Source organism: Bactrocera oleae, chromosome 6 (assembly GCF_042242935.1).
Source record: "Bactrocera oleae isolate idBacOlea1 chromosome 6, idBacOlea1, whole genome shotgun sequence".
NCBI classification, from domain to species: Eukaryota; Metazoa; Arthropoda; class Insecta; order Diptera; family Tephritidae; genus Bactrocera; species Bactrocera oleae.
In genome coordinates, this window is record NC_091540.1 from 73,356,769 (window position 1) to 73,376,889 (window position 20,121).

The following is a 20,121-nucleotide window of genomic DNA, read 5'->3' on the forward strand; positions in this document are numbered from 1 at the left end:
TGCTTTATAAACGCCAAAGTATTTAGATTCCACTCCAAAAAAAAATTGAGTAGATGGGAGAATGAGAGCTTTGAAAGCCGAAATGTGAAAACTTTTGTTTCTTGTACATAAAAACGCACTCAAGGTGAAATCTAATTCGAGACTCGTCCGTCCACGGGTGCCGCGTGCGAACTCATATCCAAGGCAACCATAAAGCACTGCACAGGAACTTACACACGCATTGACAAGCAAAGTGGTTTATTTATCTCAGGAGCAAATTTTTCCACCAACTTCTGAGGGGAAGCCTCGAACACCTTTTAAAATTCATCCGGATGATATTATGGGAAACGAACGAACATGCATAGGAAAACGCGAAAATGGAAGCGACAATAAAATTCGTCTGCATTTGGCGGCGCGGTGGCCAGGCTCAGGTGAGACACTAAGTTTTTCATTGCTGATAACAAGCGCATATTTCATGTAATTAAATGTTTCACTGCTGGTGTCCTGCAGCTAATTGCCAGACAAATTTGTGAGTACGAGTGGCTATGCGAGCGTGTCGCATGAGTAACTGGCCGGAGCTAAGCGCCAACGCTATTAGCTGCATAAATAATTCCCAACCCCGAATGTCGATGTGTGCTTATGTATGTGTGTGTGTGTGGTGCAGAATGCGAGATTCGGCGATGCAAGGATTGTAGAGGTGAAACGTCCGAACGCTTATCGTCGGACAAGCAGGTCGCAAATGACCGCCAATGAGAAACGGAATATGCACAGTGTGCTCTCAGTGGCTGATTAGTATTACATAGCTTCGGCCACAGAATGCTCGTTTGATGTAGAAACTTCGTGTGAGGATTATCTTACAACGTGTAATCAAATTTGAAAATTAAATTTAATTGCGCTCAGTCAAGCTAAGACAAAATACTAATAAAGTAATCGGCAGGAGGAAGAAATCAAGCCACTGTACAGATTACTTACACTCGCGCCAAATTGTTGTTGTCGCAGCCGTTGCCGTTCAGTTCAGTTGATAAACGCGGACAAAGTGCATTAAAACATGATTATGCAATGGCGCTAAATTGCTTTTAAAGAAACACACAAATAAATAGACGAGGGTGTGTGTGCTCATATATGAAGAAGTTGCATCCTGCTCATTTTTGAAACTATGCGGGAGAAGTGCGCCTAAGGGTATGCAACATATCTGAGTTAAACACTGAAATATTGTGAATGCGGGAACGGTTACTGAATCGAAGCACTGTTTTGTACCCAATGTAACTAAATACCTGCAAACACACCATAAAGCTAATAAAATGCCGAGATTTGGCAGTTCGCACCATTTCGCATCAAACGGACCACTTCAGCCCTAGCAATACGCATTTGACATGGGCCGCAGCTTGAATGCAGACATTACACATGAACCAGCATTCTACACTCAAGCGAACGTTACATGAACGCAGATGCCTGGTCGCACACTCGTATCAGGAATATTAACGACTACAGATCGCTCGCAATTTTGGTAACGCTTAACGCCAAGCCCATGTTAATGCCCACTTGCCTGGCCAAACAGTCGGTGGCAATGTGTGACATTTACGCAACCGTTATGCTTTGCGAAGCGCTTTCGTGTAAAAGTGTACATCAAGACTCTTGTCTGCCTGCGACAGCGGTCGAAGTGCGCTGCGCAGGACAGCAGAACATGGCAACGCATGAGTAAAAATAAGTCGGCAATTCTAATTGCAAATGTACTCCTCATCGCCGATTGGCGTCGGAACATCGTCTCGCCTATCGATATGGGTGGAATAACGGAAAATGATCGAGAAGTTTTTTCGTAGCAACACTCCTAAGTTGAGTGTCTACCAACAACAGTAAAAGCATACCGTGAGCTTTTTCATTCCAGCAAAAAAAGGGATATGCTTTGAAGTGCTTGCGCCTAACTGAAACTTACGACGACTTCAATGCAACACATGTTATAATAATGCGTTTACATGTAATATTCAAATTAGTTTCTGCATTTCATGACATTTTTTGCTGCGCTGGAATTTAAAAACCTCATTTGTAGCGAATTACTTCATAGTGTACCTAAATGTGTAAATTAACAGTGATAACAGTTATTATTACGAACTGTGGTTGAAATTAGCCAGTGCGAATGAGTTGCTAGTAGTTTTGCAGTGAACTACGACAACCCTTTTCCCCAGTGCTGGTCACACGCATGCAACCGTGGCGCAGTGGGATTTGAGGCCGCCAACCGAAGCATGCCCCGAAATGCGGCCACAGCAAACAAAACATTTCGCATGCGGTTTGTTGACAGCAGACATGTTAAACCACATACAAAATGCAACATAAACACCATCGTCAGCACAAACGCACACATACACGCACGGACCCATAGGCATAAGCGATTGGGTAGTCAATATATTTATAGTGATAGCAATATTGCAACTGCGACGGCCATATAATTCGAGCGGAGAGCGCTGTGGAAATGTGTGGACATTAGTCAAACCACGCACAAAACCAATATCAACAACGAAATTACTTTCAAATGACAGTTAAATTTTGCTCGGAGCGGCAAGCCAGCGTTGGGTATGGAATGTCAAGGCTGATAGAATTTGGAATATGCACAGCATTCTTCCATGTGCCGACTCGCAGGTTGGAAATTTTTATTCTTTCAGATCATATGTATTTCGGTTAATGTGAGGCCCCTTAACATGTATTATTTCAAGGTGAATTTTATAAATAAGAAGAATAAAGACATCAAACCAAAACCTATCTATATAACTGGGTGCTACCCTTCCCAAATGAAAGTCTCGTGAACTAATTAACCGAAGATACGGATTACTTCATCCTTACCTCCTTTACAAAATCAGATGATAGACTTTGATATATGATCGACTGATCTTTATTACCCTCGCAGAGGAAAATTAAAATTTGCCATGCAATAGCTTGACTGCTACTGATAATACCACATATTATCATATAATTTTCCATAAATAAATAAAATGCATTGAAAACGAGTTTTCCGGCGCTTAATATTGCACAAAATTTTAACCGATTATTATTGGCGATTTTAGAACGTTTACTTATAAATGGCATTTATAGGCTTATTAACTTAGGCGTATTTACTTGCAATTAATAATTATATATTAAATATTTTACAATTCATCGCAAAATACGGCGATTGACAATTTGCTGCAAGCGAGAATTGCAAACAAAATTATGCGGACCTCGAATATATTAGCTGCTCAACTGAAACACAAAATATTTATTAATATAACTTGTATTATTTTTGTTGTTCAAGGCAAAATGTTAATTTCAATATAGTTTAATAACCAAATAATACTCACACATGCATACATACGAGTATATGTGTATGCGCACAGGCAGCGGATTTCCCTTTAATGCAACTACAAGTATTAAAATATCCCCAACTAATTGTAGCATCTAGCGGCCTGCCAAAACTATGCCATCTTACATAACTTTAATTTTGAATTTTTCACTTTTTTGCTCTCACTTTTGGCAAACGAAATGCTTGTCATATGCCGTTGTTCGACACGACCGCCGAAGCATATTCTCATAAAAGCGGTGAAACGCCGCAGAGACATCTTGCACGGGTGGCACAACTGGCGTTTGGTGAGGCGAAACGAGGAGATGGCCGACAAGGACACCGAGAGTGAAGTAAAACACTCTCACGAACACACACAGTTGCAAAAATTGAGCTGATTGTTGTTGTGCTAATACTGTTTCTTGAACGCCTGCAAAGGCAAAACAAAGAAGAGCGTGATAAAGAGGCGAGAAAATCTCCACGAAATTCAGTCGACTGCAGGCGCCATAGATGAGGCGGGGCAGTGCCGGCTTGCAGCACAAATCAGCGCCGGTGAATTGGTTTTCTGTGTTTTCACAAATCGATTTGGCTGCCTTCCAAGAAAACAGATGGCAATTCCGCTTAGCAAGCTGGCTTGCTGTTACATTTGCTTCGCTTGCCTGAGCTACTTTGATTTGCGCAGCACAGCCGACGAGCCTGTCGTGCACAACTAATACTTCTTGCCTCTGATACCGATGCAAATGCATGTATGAGAATGTTAAGAAATTGTATAATACTTTGCAAGCATCGGTTGCCAATAGCCGTCCGAAGAAATTTTGGCATCCGAGATATTTTTGATGTCCTTCCGCTGTTGCCATGCACATAAGTATTCTCAAGATGAGCTTGAACACTCAAGCTTTCATACCTAGGATGTATGTGCTTAGCTCTATGCTGATGATACATTTCACTAACCACAATTGTCTTTCTGGCTTATTGTTGTGTTGCTTACAGGTGTTGGAATCATCGTTGCTACTAAATACCAACGTTTATTGTTTTTGCCAATTCAATTGAAGGTCTTGCTTTTGGCAGCAGACGCTTGAGTGAGCAATAATGCTCAGTGATTCATCCGTTGGACAGTCTAAACAATTCGAGGTAGGCCGGTACGCTTATCTAAACCCCTTTGCACGGCATTTATTTCAATAAAAGGAATTTCAATTAAAATTATGCAACAATGCGAAGCTCTCCTTTATTGTTCAATTAGACGTTGTTCTTGTATTAAACATAATTTGCAGCAATATAATAAATTCTCGCTACTTAATGGAATTGAATTTATTCCAAGTGCTAATAAAATAGTAATAAATGCGTAAAAGTGTTAAAATTAACCGGCCTCCGTATTTGCACACATATTTACTATCCACTTCACAGACGCGCAAATTATTGTAGGAGACTAGGGGACACCGAAAAAAATGCTTGTGCTCTGAACTCAAAGGCGCGATCTCAGCCAGAAGAGACGATGGCAGACAAAAGTTCCGAGTCCCACTTCCCATGCTGAGGAATAAGACCGATATGATGGCTTTAAGATTTTCTTTCCGACTGATTTTTCAATGCTTCATCCTAATGATACTTGTATCTACTAATTCAGTGGTGAACTGCTTGATCCGGGCAACACCTGTGAAGATTACGAAGTCTAAAAGTCGAATTTCAATGAAGAAACCTCCTGGGCAACAACCCTGCGTGTGTTCGCTGAGCGGTCGATTGCACTGAAGGCCCCGTTTTTCCGCAGTGTACTTTTATTTAAATACTTTCTATGCCCAAAGCAATCGCCACCACAATCAAATTCAATTCAAATCCACTTAGTTGACACTTTACTTACATTTCGCTTGGCGCATTGAACAGTCCGGAACTGTGAATGTGGGCAAGGGGCGGCGCAGACGCCGCAAGTAAACAGCGACACCAAGAAGATTTACATTTCAATTTCAATTACACGATGAAGTGCGCGCACACACCGACAGACATTCATTTCAACACACATACATACACACTCGTTTATGGATTGGCTAATGTGTGAGGGTGTGCGTGCATTTGTGGCGGCTGCACCAGGTCGTTGTTTTGATTGCGTGACAAAAGGACATTCATTAAATGTTTCATGCCTAGACTCAGCCGCAGCCACAACAACAAAAGTAACAATATATATTTATACGCCGCAGTCAATTCTAAATGGATAGACAACACTTTTGTGGTATGCATGTGTAGGTGTGTGCGCGCTCCATTGGCCACACGAGGAAAGGTTGCGACGACTTTTAATGGACCTGTTCTGCCTTTTGGGTTTCTTTGTGAACCTTTCAAGGAAATTAAGGGGCTCCCCACTCAATGTGGTTGAGAAGATGGTAGAGCCTTTAAACAAGGTAAGTTCTCAAGTAGACTGCTGGCGTATTGAATGGCCTTAATTCCGCTGAGCCAAATTTGCTCCCATTAGTTAAACCACTAGGTTTTTCAATTGAATCTTTGGAACAAGTACAAGCACGCTTCTGTGACTTCGTTCAAGACGGCAAGCGGCGAACGGTGCAATCATAATCAGCCGAGCTTTTAAGCTCTGCATTAGGTAATATTTAACCATTTATTATGTTCTGAGAGTCGACAGTACAAATGAGTGTGTAATGTGTCCATGTGTTTGACAGAATGCACTTAAAATCTTTTCGCCTCATTGTGAACTCCGCACACACCCCCGGAGCTTAGTACAAATGGACTCCCGGCGACAGTACTCATCCAATCGGCACTTCAGGTACGAGTATAATTGTGTAACGAAACAAGCGTGAGCTGTGAGAAAAACCAACAAGCCAGCCAGCCAGCCAGCCAGCCAGCCAGCCAGCCAGCCAACGATCAGTTCGGCTGTTCAGGCGGCTATTAATTCACTCAGTCAGCCAAATCAATTAGAAGCACATCAATCTTAATACGTCCAGTGGAAGCGTTCATTTATTTATGCTAACATTTTGTTTCATCCTTCAGGACGGAGCAACGCCATCAGCTTCGCTGCTCCCTTTGACTAGTATCTGCTTGTATCTGCTGAACGAGCTCCGGTAGTGCCTTGCTCGTAGATCTTCTGAAATTTATGCTTTCATATGTTTGTGTGTGGGTGTGCGTGTGGCTGTGTAGGCGTACGTATGAGCGGTTGTTTGCGATAAATCTGGTTTGTATAAATATTCCGAGCTGACAGCTATTTTAGGGATATATCCTGTGGAACAAACCAAGCTTTGAGGTCTTGCAGCTGGCAGGAAGCAGCGGCTGCCAACGGAAATGGCTAAGACTTTTATGTGACTCCGCTTTTCCTTCAATGAATAAGGGGCGTGTGTTTGCGTGTGCGTCCGTGTGTATGTGCGACAGAAATGGCGTGTAAATATTTTATGACTCGTCGTGGTTGCGATTCACATTCCCTAGCCAGCACCGACCACATGCACACACTCCAATGCGCATAAGCACTTCGCCGGCACTTTAGCCGACATACCAGCAAATCGTGTCAAGTATTTGAAATGTTTTTTCGCAACTTCCTTTTACTATTTACCATTTGATGTTGCGCTTCGTGTAAATGCAATTAAAGAAATGGAATATAAAAAGCAACAAAGTGTAAGAAAATATTTTTAATTAATTTCATGATGACGTTGATGATGGCGGCGGCGAGAGAAACTGGCACGAATAAATTGAAAACGACAAGAGGACACCTTTCTTATAAGTATCGCTGCGCTCAAGCGCATTATATATTTATTCAATCGGAACGATGCACGTAACACATCGCATTCCACTTGCATAAAATCAAAGTTAAAAGTCGCTTAAGAGCATGTTTTAGCGCTTGAGCTCGCAAATCACTGCATACCTCAAAATTCGTAGAAAAGCTTGGCTGATACCATTAAGAGATGAGAAGGTTGAAGGTCGCGAAGAGGCCATACTGAAATTAAGTTAATGTATTTGAATGATTTACAACTATATAACATGGGAAAGTGGCTTAAATGTATACAGTTTTATGGATCTAGAGATAGAGAGCCGTAGTTACTTTAAGGTTACCCCAAAACAATACCGAATTAGCACCTGTCTATCGATATGACTCAATTACCACTACAATTAGCTGTAAAAGCAAAGAGAGAAAGTTGTTAATGAACTAGCCGGCGAATAGGGAGCAAAAGTGAGAGCTATAATGTATCCTATTCGAAGGTTTCCAAATTTATTTACTTAAGCAGAGTAGCTTTACACCCAACTTATTCGTTATATAATTTTATAGTTTAAGCACTAGTGTTTAATATAGAACTTTATAAAACTGCCTTTTTCGTTTTTAGTATTTTTTCGTAAGTGAATTTCAGTTATTCAAGCATAACCCCTCTCATGCCCCGGCAATATTTATGTGTAGGTCAGCGAAGCGAAGAGTATTTTTGAAATTAGCTTAAGTATTTTTCCACAAAATTAGCAAGAATGTAAGAGATATAGTTTGGATTTCGGTGTACGAGTATGTTTGTAAAATCTCCAATCAACTAAAACTCACACACATTCCATTGAAGGACATACTTAATACATAATAGACTCCAGTAAGCTAAGGCTTGTCGTCTGGCCAGTCGATTTCCATAGGCGACCCTTTTTATGGAAGCGCACAATAAATCGCACTAGCCCAAATTCACTCAACCGGGTGAAAAAGCCAATTTGAAGGAGCATTCTACGGACTGCAACCTAAGCGGCCAGTGCTCAGTTTGAGATGCTTTGTCCTCTTGACTGCAGTCATTTATTGCCGTTTCTCGACAACGATACGGAACTACAATGTAAGTATATATTACTCCATGTCATTGTGAGCATATGTATGTACTTATGCAAAGTATAAACACACCGCCCGTATCGACGCAACCATTCCCACATCTTCTCGCAGCCACTTGCATGTAGCGCCATGGTATTTATTATTTGCCATTAAATTTTTGAAAATTTTCCATGACACGGGGGTATACATGAACCGAATAAAAGATGTCCAAAGCCATCGCTGAAGAAACGACAGCTTCCATTTGCATGGCTGATTAGTTGTGTTGCCGGCATTGGCTGGTCGGTAGTTGCTGATTTCGCAAATTGAGGCATCGACAATAAGTACAAGCGGTTGAAACGAATAGGGACGAGACACACTTCCCCGCATTCGGCCATTCACATGCGCCATAAAGAAACAAGTTATGCATGGCCTCTGCAGTCCAACCACCTAGTTAGAAACTATTTAAAACTAGTATGAACCAAAAGGCCAACCAGTCAACAGACTGTCTCCTTCATATACAAGTTACAGTATATTCTTAGTTTCACAAATGTCAGCTTTCCAGATTTTGGTCAGAAATGTATCACTTTGCTGCCAATTCATGTCTAGTTTAGACTTTGTTACGGTCCCCTTAGTTTTTAATGCAAGAAATCCGCTGTCTCTCTGAACCATCTTTTAAAAAAAATTACTTACATTTTTCCCGACGAGTTCCAATTTTCTCAGTTAATTATAACTGTAAACTGGTAATTGTTCTAACTAGTTAGTGGTAGAAGCAGTGACAGTGCAGGTATTCAATCCAGTCAAGGTTTACGGTGAGTTGGATTCAATAGCTGAACGATCTACTACTCATTTTATATTTTGTAGTTAAATTGTTACATGTGTGGTAGTTTATATGTACTCGTATTTATAAGTTTAACTTCGTGTGATAGAATTAGGAAACTCAATGAAAAGCAACCTTTATGTGAAAAAGATTTTGATCGAGGTTGGGATTTAAATTTTATATACGAGCGAAACAAAAAATATTTGATCCTGATAGATTGATATCAAAAAACTAGTTTATATAAATATATGTAGATTTTCATTTCACATTTTAACAACTCATAGAAAGGGCAGCTTATTTAACATTCTTAAAACTCTGTTCAGGGTATAAACATACAAATATTTATGTATAAATGATATAAGTGAGAGAAACTTCGAAAGGTATTGCAAGCAGATATGTTGCTCTGAAATATTATATTATACATGAAATTTTCCTTCTATTGTACTAGAAGAATTAGTTATTCCTGTAAGGTCTTCAAGAACGACGACTATTGAATTGAAATTAAAGCTACATAAAGATTCGGTGTAAAGCGAGCGTTGAGATACAAATGTGTTAGTAAGGAACGCATGTTTTTTAATTATTAATTTTTTCTGTTTGGTTGGCATCACATCAGTCAAACAACCTTGGAGTCATTGAACAAACAACATAATATATTTTCATTGTGTTGAAAATGTCAAATTTTTTTACCGGAATGTGATGATTAGCGGAAAGCATTAATTTTTTGTTTCCATTTGGAGAAAAGTGTGGCAGAGTCTCATCGAATGCTTTTCATTGGTGATGCAAAATGGCTTTATTTTAAGAATCCTAAACGAAGAAAATCCTGAGTTAATCCGGGACAACCATGTTCTTGTTCCGGGTCCGTTCCAGTTACGTAGACCTTGCAAAAACAGATCGATTCGGGTAGAAGGCAATTCTCTGTGTTTGGTGGGATCAGAAGGGTGTGGTGCAAAAACTTGGGGAAACTGCTAATACTTATCGTTACAGACAACAAATGATCAATTCGAACCATGCATTGATCGAAAAACGACCAGAATGGACCAGAAGACACGGCAAAGTAATTTTGTTAGGCGACAATGCACCTGCACACAAAGCAAAATCCGTTCAGGATACAATCAAAGTACTTGGCTGGGAGCTGCTACTTCACCCGCCGTATTCATCAGACTTGGCCCTTACCGATTGACTTGTGTCTGATTGGTTTGCTTCAAAAGGCGAACACACATCCACAAATTAACAAAAAGGTGGTCAAAATGTGTAAAAAGCAATGGTCAATACTTTGTACAATATTTGTTTCCTTTTACTTTCAAAATTAGTATTTCATTTCCACAAAAACTTTTCTTGCTACTTTTTCAGAATCCGAAAACTATCTACACAGTTTTAAATGTACTGATCCATTTTTTTTGGGTTCACTTTCTGGAGGAGTTAAGCTTTAAAACTTAATAGGTATGTGTATATGTGGCTAGAAAGACGATCCTTGCACAAACAAACATATATTAAAGCTTCGTCGATAAATTTCAATCTGCGCGAGTGTGGCTCCTTAATTACGGCCAAACGGCAAAATCACAAAGATTAAGCGAAAACAATAAGATGAGCAAACTTTTTGATCAAATTGATTTCGTGTTCCACTTATTTCATTATGTTGTTAGAAACAAAAACCACGCACGTCCACATATTTCCAAGCGCGCAAAGTCTGTGCGTACGTCCTCGCGCATCTTTGGCTCTTCGAAGCCGGTTTAATTCTTAGTGGATAAACAGTTGAAGTGATAAAGTTGCCGCATTCGTGCAGAGTACACACCATCTACAATAGCATGAACAACCTCAATTCCAACGATAATACATCGACGTGTTTGTATGCATTTGCCAGTTCGTTCGCCTGTCTGTCCAACCCAACTGTCTGACTGCCAAATTGACTGACTTCTTCAGCCGAAGCAGCCAGCGAAGCGCTGTAGCCGCTCTTGCTCTGTAATCAGGTAAGAACGCTGAAAGTTGTTGGCTTATTGAAGTTAGTTTGCTGACTTAGTGAAGGCCACTGCAGCGCCGCCAGACAAACTGTTGGAGAGAAAAGCGCCCACATCCAGTCACTCACGCTTTCAATCAGTTCCGCCAGCAAAGGCAAAGCAGTTACACTTTCGCTGCCAGCTTCCACGTGCACCCAACAGACTCGCTCACACATATTCACTGCAAGGGTTATGTATGTAGATACGCCAATAAACATGTAAGCACACACACACATTTCAGCATCGGTGAATTGAGGATGGTGGAAGCCTTGCGCAAAGCTGCTAATACCTTGCGGACTTCTGCGTTTCGCCCCAGCCGTCGGGTATTTTTTTCGCGTGGCGCTTCACTAAAACTTATTCGATATTAATCGGAAAAGTTTGCAAACCTTCATTGAATCATTGCGCTTAAGCGCAGGTATTCACAGATCCATTCGAGCATTACGTGGCAACGTGGCTACTCCTTGTCGCCGCGAGCCTCCCTGTGGCCAGAGGGCGTGCGAGTAAGAACAAAAGTAATTTTGTGGCATTCCGACGGCTCATCAACTCTTTGGGAATTTCACCGTCAACTCGAGTGATTGATGAAATTCATTGGGATGTCGCTTGTTGTTGCTTGTGTTGCTGCTGTGCGGCTTGTTGTCATTGATTGTGTTGCGACGCGTTGAAAAGTGTTTGGAAATTTCGTTAGCAAAGCTCCCTTGGAACGCGCGAACGCCTTCGCTTTGCATGTGTATGTAGATGCGTGCGGTTGTGTGTGTGGGTTCATGGCATGGCGAATCGAACACATAGCAGCCGCAGCACGACGCGCATTACAACTCCCCGCAATTTGATTAAATTCATTTGGATGGAGAGCAATTTCAGTCGCTTGCTGCAATTCCATGGATTACTATTTAAATCTTATGTCAACGCTGACTTTTCGAATTTAATTGAAATACTTGTTCGTGTTAATGCGACCCAAAGCCAGTTAATGATTGCTGATTAATTGCTGGGAAGCATTAAAAATTCCTTGTTCATAATTCATTTTATGTACATATCCATATATATTAATGTATATAGCGGTATATGGCATATTCGGAAATTAAAGAGGATAAATTATCCGATGAGATACTTACACTCCCCAGTGCAAATATGAAAATTTAGGATATTGAATTAGAACGACCGTCAATTAACCATTCATTAGGGGTGTTCAGAACATAATCTTCGCCTACAGACCCCGGGCATTGGCAAGAGTCCCGTCATGAAATATAGGTCACAAAGAATTGTTTAAAAAGTTGTAGGTTATTGTTACATCCACTTCGAAGGAGTTTGCCCCTCATCAAAGTACACTAAGCTCTCAACAACATATCGATAAACAAGGAGGCGGTGAAATCTGAAAACGTGTTCCAAACTTATCTCCAATATTCTACAAAAGCTTTATCTAAGAAACGGTGTAATAAAAGATATACATGGGGGCATATGTACACATGTACACATACACACACATTCCAGGCGAATATTTGCTATGTCTATTGGCTGAGGCATCAATGTCTTTCATCGAAATTAAATCAGAATACTTGTTACTTCGTTAGCTGAATGTTCAAATCAACGTTAGAATAATATTTGCAGAAACTTACTTAGGAGGACACACATAATTTCGATAGTAAATATTAATGCTCGTGTGTATGAGCAATGAATTGGCATAAATGTAGACCACACATAATAATGGGATGTTAAAATCAATGCTGCGGCGGTTAGTTGGTGGGTGCTGCTACCACAGGCAAACCGACATGCAACCGACACACTCATATACTAAATATTCCACAAAAGCTTGTTTCAACAAAGAACAACACACCCACTTACATATGTACATATGTATGTGTATTCTAGTATTAAATATACCGATAAATAAGCACCACTCGTCGGATCCGAAATGTTTGGCAGCGACGTGGCACTTTGTGGCGGCAGAGCGACAGCTCCTAAATGAATATCATTTGCTTATCATTACAAAAGTGACAGCTAATTTGGCAGTTAGGCTGAATATTGTGTATATGGAAAACACATCAAGTTCGTATGTAATCAGCACTGTACATATGTATGTATGTATACACCTGCTTAGTGAATATTTAATAAATGTTCAATAAAACCCGAAAAAACTTCGCTGGAATGCACTTGCTTTTTCATGCATTCACATAGATAGTTTTCTTATCTATTTTTCACCTGTATGTCGCGTAGAAGCACTTCACAAGCTAAATTATGGCTCTGAAAGCCATCTTAAGAAGACCTGACAAATCACGGCTGCGATGCCTAGAACTTGATCGCATGCAACGCCGTAGCTCATGCGAGGCAATAACTTCACTTGCAACAACAAACAGCGCTAGTCAGTATATTTTCATTGAACGGCATTCTTCAGAAGTGGGCTTACATTACTTGATTAAGCGTTTATTGCTATCGAGGTAAAAATTATAAGCGTCCGGTTCCCCTACAGCGCAGTTTATGACTAAGTCTTTACGATGATAAAAACGAATGCTGCAGAATTTAAATTCCCTTTGAACGTAAAAACCTAAAAATATTGTGCCCGAAGCATTAATACGCGAAATTCATACATTTTATTTTTGTGTCGATTATTTTCAAGTTTTCGTTTTTATGTGTTTCACATTTATTAATTTTTTTTGCCTTGAGAGGGAACTTTTTCATGTATACGAACAAGCACGTGTGCCAAAATACACACTGGAGACATTCCTGGCCGCATTCGCAATAATATTGACAAGGATTTGCATCGCCGCACCATCGAAAAACCTGTCATACTTAAACTACGTGCGTACTCCTTGTAATTCCTTCCTACTCCGCCGCCACCGCTGCTGAGGCCGCCGTGCCCGCTGTAGTGGCGCACAGCACTAGACCGACTGCCAAACCGATAGTTGCCAACAATGCCGCCTTCCCCAAACTTTGGTCGTCCGTGGGATCTTTCTTTTGGGGGCACATCCTCCTCTTTATTTCTTCCTCCCCCATCTTAGCGGGTCTTTATTCGCTCACCACTTAAGTATGCGGTGTCTGGGGTGCCACAAAAAGTTATTGCTGAATGGCACAAATTCACACAAAATATTGATAAATATCCTCAATTTCGTCTTACAACCAACTGTAGAAGAGCAAACCGAAAGAAACACATTGAAATTCTTTTCAGATGTAATGCCTCACCTTTTATGTTCTTCGCGTAGAAGTTCGAATAATGATTTGATATTTCCCCGTAGTGCTGTATCTATACGTGCCACTCATCAGTAACGTCTACTATGCCATTCTCTGGATTCCTCTCATGCGTGCCTTGTTGGTTTATAGCTTTTATATTTTTACTTTTAATTATAAATTTACTTCAACAATTTCGTCGTTTGCTTTTAGAATTTTAAATGCGTGGGTTTGAAGTTTCTATTTTATATTGTTGATGTTCTGTTGACTGAAAACACAAGGAATCGAACGAAAAGATAACTGTGAAGTATTAACTCTGACTCGTTTGAGTATACGCAGCTGAATCGGAAGTTGTCGCAATCCAAATGAACTGATGCCATTTTTGAAGCCACTGTAATTAGTTTTCAAAAATAACCGAAAAAAATTAAAATAATAAAAAATTTATAAGTTTTATTAAAATCTGAACTCAAAAGTGAACCTAAGTCTCGCTGATTATTTTTGTTTTTGAAAAGACTAATAATAAAAATCAAGTTTTAAAATATACATAAAATTAACTATGGTTAATCCTGTAAATTTAGAATTCAGTCTAGTGAATCGATTTTACTACAGCTTTGGTTGGGAAGTTCAGAAATTATAATTTGGAAGGACAATCAACCCATAATTGACCAATGCAAAGTTAAAAGTATAATCCCTCTCCTTTGTCAAGGATAAGCTATTTTATCGCACTCGATTGTCAACTGAATAAAAAGCAATCCGTTATTGTCAATTTGAATTAGTATCAATCAGGTGCCTAGCAGTGTGGTGCAGACCTACATTCTCATAATAGATCTCGCACTATGAAAGCGTTTATATATACACTAAACAATTGGCTGACTTTTACCAACGGACCGGTTGATTAGTTCGTAGGCGACCACTCAATCCTGTCGACAGTTCCGTTGGGACTTGCATACAATGTCTCTGGCCTGATCGTTTTTGCCTCATTGCAAACACAAAAACCAACATCCGTTATTTTTAGCCATTTCTTCAACCTATGGCAATCCCATCTCTCGCCGCTCTCATGGTTAGAACAACGGTGATGGCAGTGGAATTTCAATTAAATTTAAAAATAAAGCAAATTGCTAGCGTACATGCTTGTGTGGATGTGTATCCTGAGTAGGCGAAGAACCAAAGGAATAAAAAATCCAAAAACAGAGATAAATGCACAGAAAAACCTCAGAAAAAGAAATCGACATATGACCGTAGCGAATAACTTGACAGTCATCTAATACTGGAAAAAGTGTCACTTTGACTTGTCTTTATGTCAATTACTGTGGTTTACACTAACCACAGCTACCGGCCAATATAACAACTAGTGAACCAGCTGGCGCGTCAACGTTCTGCCTGTCAGCGCAGTGTGTCATTTTGAGTTTAGGCTGTTTGTGGGCCCACCCGCCCACACTGGGATGTGCTCTAACCTTCATGCACACACAGATGTATGTGTGGACGTGCAAACCGTTTGTGGGCTTTTGTACCTGTCCCTTGTTGTCTGCCGGGCAGGTTGATTTGTGTCGACATGCCATCGTCTGTTTTTTGCCATTAATAATGATCGACACCTTTTGCAAGCGAATTGACTTGCGGCAGCATGTAGTGTTGGTATCAAGAATTTGTTGGCATTTTGGGCTGATTGAATTTTCGGTTCCAACTAAGAGTGTAACAGAATCAGCATTATTATTGGCGCAGTACCCGGCCAATGCAATTCCCGAACCTCAGCGCACAGATTTTGGTTTAACTAACACTTATCTTCAGGGCTGTGCCTTTCTTTGTTTCTTTTGTTGTTGTATAGGTCGCCATTTGACAGAAATTAAGTCGAATTTCATGGAAATCACAAATAGAGAATTCGCAATTCGGGAAAAGTGTGGATTTACAGTAACAACAAAAGCATTTAAAAAATAAGCATTGATTGTTTCAATCGAAAGGTAATTTTGAATTTTTTCTGGCACCAACTTGTACAGAGTTCTTGTATTCCCAAATCGTGCATTACCTCCAAAACCTTGTCCTTCTTGGCTAATTCGCGATAAATTATTGCTGCCTGAATGGTATGGATGGCAATATATGTATATGAACTTCGATCTTTAAAACATTTCTTGTGTTAAGTATCTCTTCGTGTAAGGCTCTGGCTTTTATAAGCCGTTGTGTGCTCGTGTTTGCATTTGTGTGCGGAACACCACGATTCCCCATTCCTTCGTTTTCTGCTTTCAACTCGGTGTGGCACACAAACCGATGATTGTCATTGTCATTACCAATGCCACATGACACATGCTGTAATACCCCATAAGTGTCGTCCTCAGCATCAACTCTTACCACTTCCTGCCTCTAATGCGCTCCACATTTAGTAAATGAGAAATTCAAAGGATTTTAGTTGCTATTGTCTCATTGTGGCTGTGGCTTTTCGCGTTGAGCATTTCGCATTTCGCATTTCTCGGCATCGGAGTCGGAGTCGGTGTTGGCGGGGACTGGGCTGAGGCAGGCTATTGTTTACGGAATCTCTTATTGTTAAATATTTTATATTTTTGTTGCAGCTCTTAGAGAGGCCTGTGTTGTTGTGGTCTTAAAGTGTTGCAAATAATTGTTTCATTGCTCGTGAACATTTTACTCTCGTTTTTATTATTCTGAGCTTTTGCTGCCACTTCCATGGGTTGCAATTTAATTTGTTTTTGTTTGTTGTTCTTTTTTTACCGTTGCCCTCTTTACGCGTGCCCAATTCTCGCTTACTTCTCGGCTTTCCTTGCAAGTCCGTTCAGTAAGTTGAATTGGGTTTCTTGTCTTTTCACCGACAAATGTAGCAAAGTGTTGCTCTTGTTGTTATTGTTGTTGTAGCATTTTCTGTCATTGTTTTCAGCTTCTTGTATTTATTATTCCTTTGTTTTCTCAGCCGCCATTGTGCTTTTGCTTTCCTTCATTATTCCAGACTCTTGTTAATGTAGCTATATATTTATGTACATGATGTACATGTGTATGTATATATGGATATGTGTAAGTATGTCGGTGGCATTTCTCTGTCCTGCGGTTGTGCATTTCGCAACATTGAAAGGATTGCCCAGAGCCCTGAAATGGGCTGTGTTGGCATTTTTGAGGTATTCAGCCTGTCATTGTTGCCGGCGGTGCTTTTGTCTGCTTTTGTTTCTGTTGTAGCGGCAGTTGTTTTCATTACCCCATTACCGTTGTTTACATTTGCAGCTATTCGCTCGCAAGCTGCTGTTTTTTTCGTGTTCCTCCTTGCAATTATTTTAGCAGCTTGCTGAAATGTTAAGCTTCTAATTTTGAATCACCTAGAATTGAACGCTGAATACCAGAAAAGCCTATTAGGCGTTGAAAGAAGCGGGAAGAGTCCACATTGTGAATTTTAGTTAGTGTTGTGCAGACAAATAATAAAAATTAAATCTACTTGAACTTGAAAATTTTGACTTTTTGCAGAACTTATTTCACTTAAGATGTGAACATCCCTTCCAGTTCCCTTAAAAACCGTTCGAGTTTCACGGAATATATTGAAAAATTAAATACTAAAGTAACTCCTATTTTATTTCCACTCCATGTTTCCAATTCATTTTTACAAAAACGAAGTTATAAACAAAATACTTAAACATTTTTTGAGTTTATTTGGTTTTGCACGTCGTTGAATTTTAAATTTCTTCTGCAACCCTTTATTTTTAATCACCCCTTTAAGATGCCTGGGCATATTTTCTAGTAAATTCTGCAATAATTCCACCATTCTGCTTCACCATTAGCTTAACGTAGTACCGTGACTTGCCGTGAATCTTTTTGAGGGCGACGCCAGCAATACACTTTATCGGAGTTCTCGAATCCTTTTTCAATAAAATTCGCAGGATTTTGCGGGCACAGCCTTTAACCTTTCCCAAATTCTTCACAGGTATAATATTCTTTCTCTCTCTCTCTCTCTCTCTCTCTTTTTATACAACGCGATGCATCAGTAGCCAACATGTACTCAGTTTCGCTCACAACTATATGTACGAATGTATGTATACCCTGAACCCCATCTCTCTAAACTCTAATCAAGTTAAGGTCGCTTTATTAGGGATGCGTATTACTTGTGGCTCCGGTTCGGTAAAGGGCTTTGAGATGTGATGCAAATTACCTACCGTTGGCGCATAAGACATTGATTTGGAGGATGTGGATTAAGGTAAAAGTGATGGCAAGGAAAATCTGTAATTGTTATTAGATAATATCCCTAAAAACTTTTGTTCGAATGAAAATCACTTAATATTTATCAGGTATTTAAGCATATAGAACAGTGGTCGGCATTCTTGCACATTAAAACGTTTTTTTTTTGTTGAGAGATTACGCGTGTGGAGAGCGACTCAACTGTCCAATGGTTGTTTTGCTTATCCTCTCCGTTTTTCAGTTCAAGTGTAATTAGAATCATCACTGGTTTCCATTAAATCGTTTTTGTATGAAAATAGTGTGCAAAATATTTTATAAATCTTCTGTTCCAACTAACAACACAATTATTTATAATCTTTCTAGTATTTAAAAAAAAAACTTTTTAGTGAAAAATATAAATATATATTGTAAATTTAATTATGTACAATTAACAACTGATATATCAAATAAACTACTTATCTGTTTAAAGGTTCAACAAAGAAAAACTCTAATTCGCACTCAATATTAAGGCGCACACCTTGCTTGCTACGTAGTCAGAAAGTAACTGGCACTTTCATCTTTTCTACGGTATAATTAATAACTGTCGCAACACACATATACTCAAAGCTCGCTCAGAGTGTATCCGCGGGCTAAGTGCTGCCGATCACTGATATAGAATATAGAATCTTCCATTCGCTAAAACCAATTAACTGCTTCAGTGCAATATTAGCTATGAAACAAAACGTAGAATACTTTATTTTTTGTTTTATTTAAATTTAATGAAAAATTAAATTAAATTGTTGTATTCCTCAGCAGGGTAAGGCAAGGATTTAACCTTGAGAACAATCACTTAAATTGTATACATACAAAAAATATTAGATGCCACGCGATTTATAATATGCTCTAAGAGAAAGTAAAAAGCTCATAAATTAAAAATATGAATTTCTTTTGGGTGTACGGCTTGTCCATAAGTTGAAATCCCTTTTAAATCAGGCCGTCCAACTGCCGGGACGCGTTCTTATGGGCACGATAAAACAAGTTGGCAAAAGTATGAGGTCCTACGTTAGTGCACCAAAATGGCGCATTCAGGGCTAATTGAGTCATTGTGGACAGCACTTCTTCCTACCTACAGTTGAATGGATGATCTTAGTCCTAATCACACCAGGTAGAGTACAGCGAGCGTAAAATATACACGGTATTGTAGCCGTCAGAGAAAGCATAGATTTCTCAACTTAGCCGTGTGTGGGGTATAAATGTGTATGGGCACCCACTGACGGCACTTGGCCAGAATTCGCGCATATAATTTTAAACCAGCGAATCTAATTTTCTATTCTTCTATTTCGACACATAAAATTGCCTATGCGGACACTAGCACACATACGTACTCGTGTCTACACATTAATACTTGTACATACATATGTATGCATGTACATAGGTATGTGACTTTGCTGCAAAGCGATTTTGAATTTTTCACCTCTGCCAAGTAAAAAATAACACAGAAGAATTCATGGAATGGTCGAATTGGAAACACACGCGCACACACCCACATTCGCATGTATTATGTGCGCAATCAAATTATATTTTTATATCTCGCAGTGAGTAAATTTAGAAATGCGAACATTTTATAAGATTATTTGAGCATATAGTATATTTATTCGCCGAGTATCTGATTTTTAATGCGTTCGCTTGCCAAAGTATTGTTGTTTTAATGGTGCTGGTATTTTTATCTTCCCATTTTTTTGCTTTTTGTTTGTTGTGTTTGTTTTGCTATCCACTTGGCACTTAGTCGCTTAGCCGCTGAAGTGCTGCAGGTTGGCGCCGTTGATGCCACATCGTAGTCACCTCGTCGTGCTAACGGAAGTAAGTGAATGAGTGAGTGCATTTCGCGCAAGCAGCAAATAGTAATTGTAAAAATAGAAATAAAACTAAAACCAAAACGAAACCGAAACCGAAAACGAAAGAAAACAATGACAGTAAAGGC

The 20,121-nt window shown here is 39.6% G+C and overlaps 1 long non-coding RNA gene across 1 annotated transcript; it reads right to left on the reverse strand.

Annotated features, from left to right (window-relative positions):
* Positions 1-13,390: 13,390 nt before the first annotated feature.
* Positions 13,391-18,505, reverse strand: LOC106617595 (uncharacterized). Its single transcript, XR_001330731.3, has 2 exons — positions 14,019-18,505; positions 13,391-13,959 (listed from the first exon to the last, which is right to left on the reverse strand). It is a non-coding gene; the product is annotated as an uncharacterized lncRNA (long non-coding RNA).
* Positions 18,506-20,121: the final 1,616 nt, after the last annotated feature.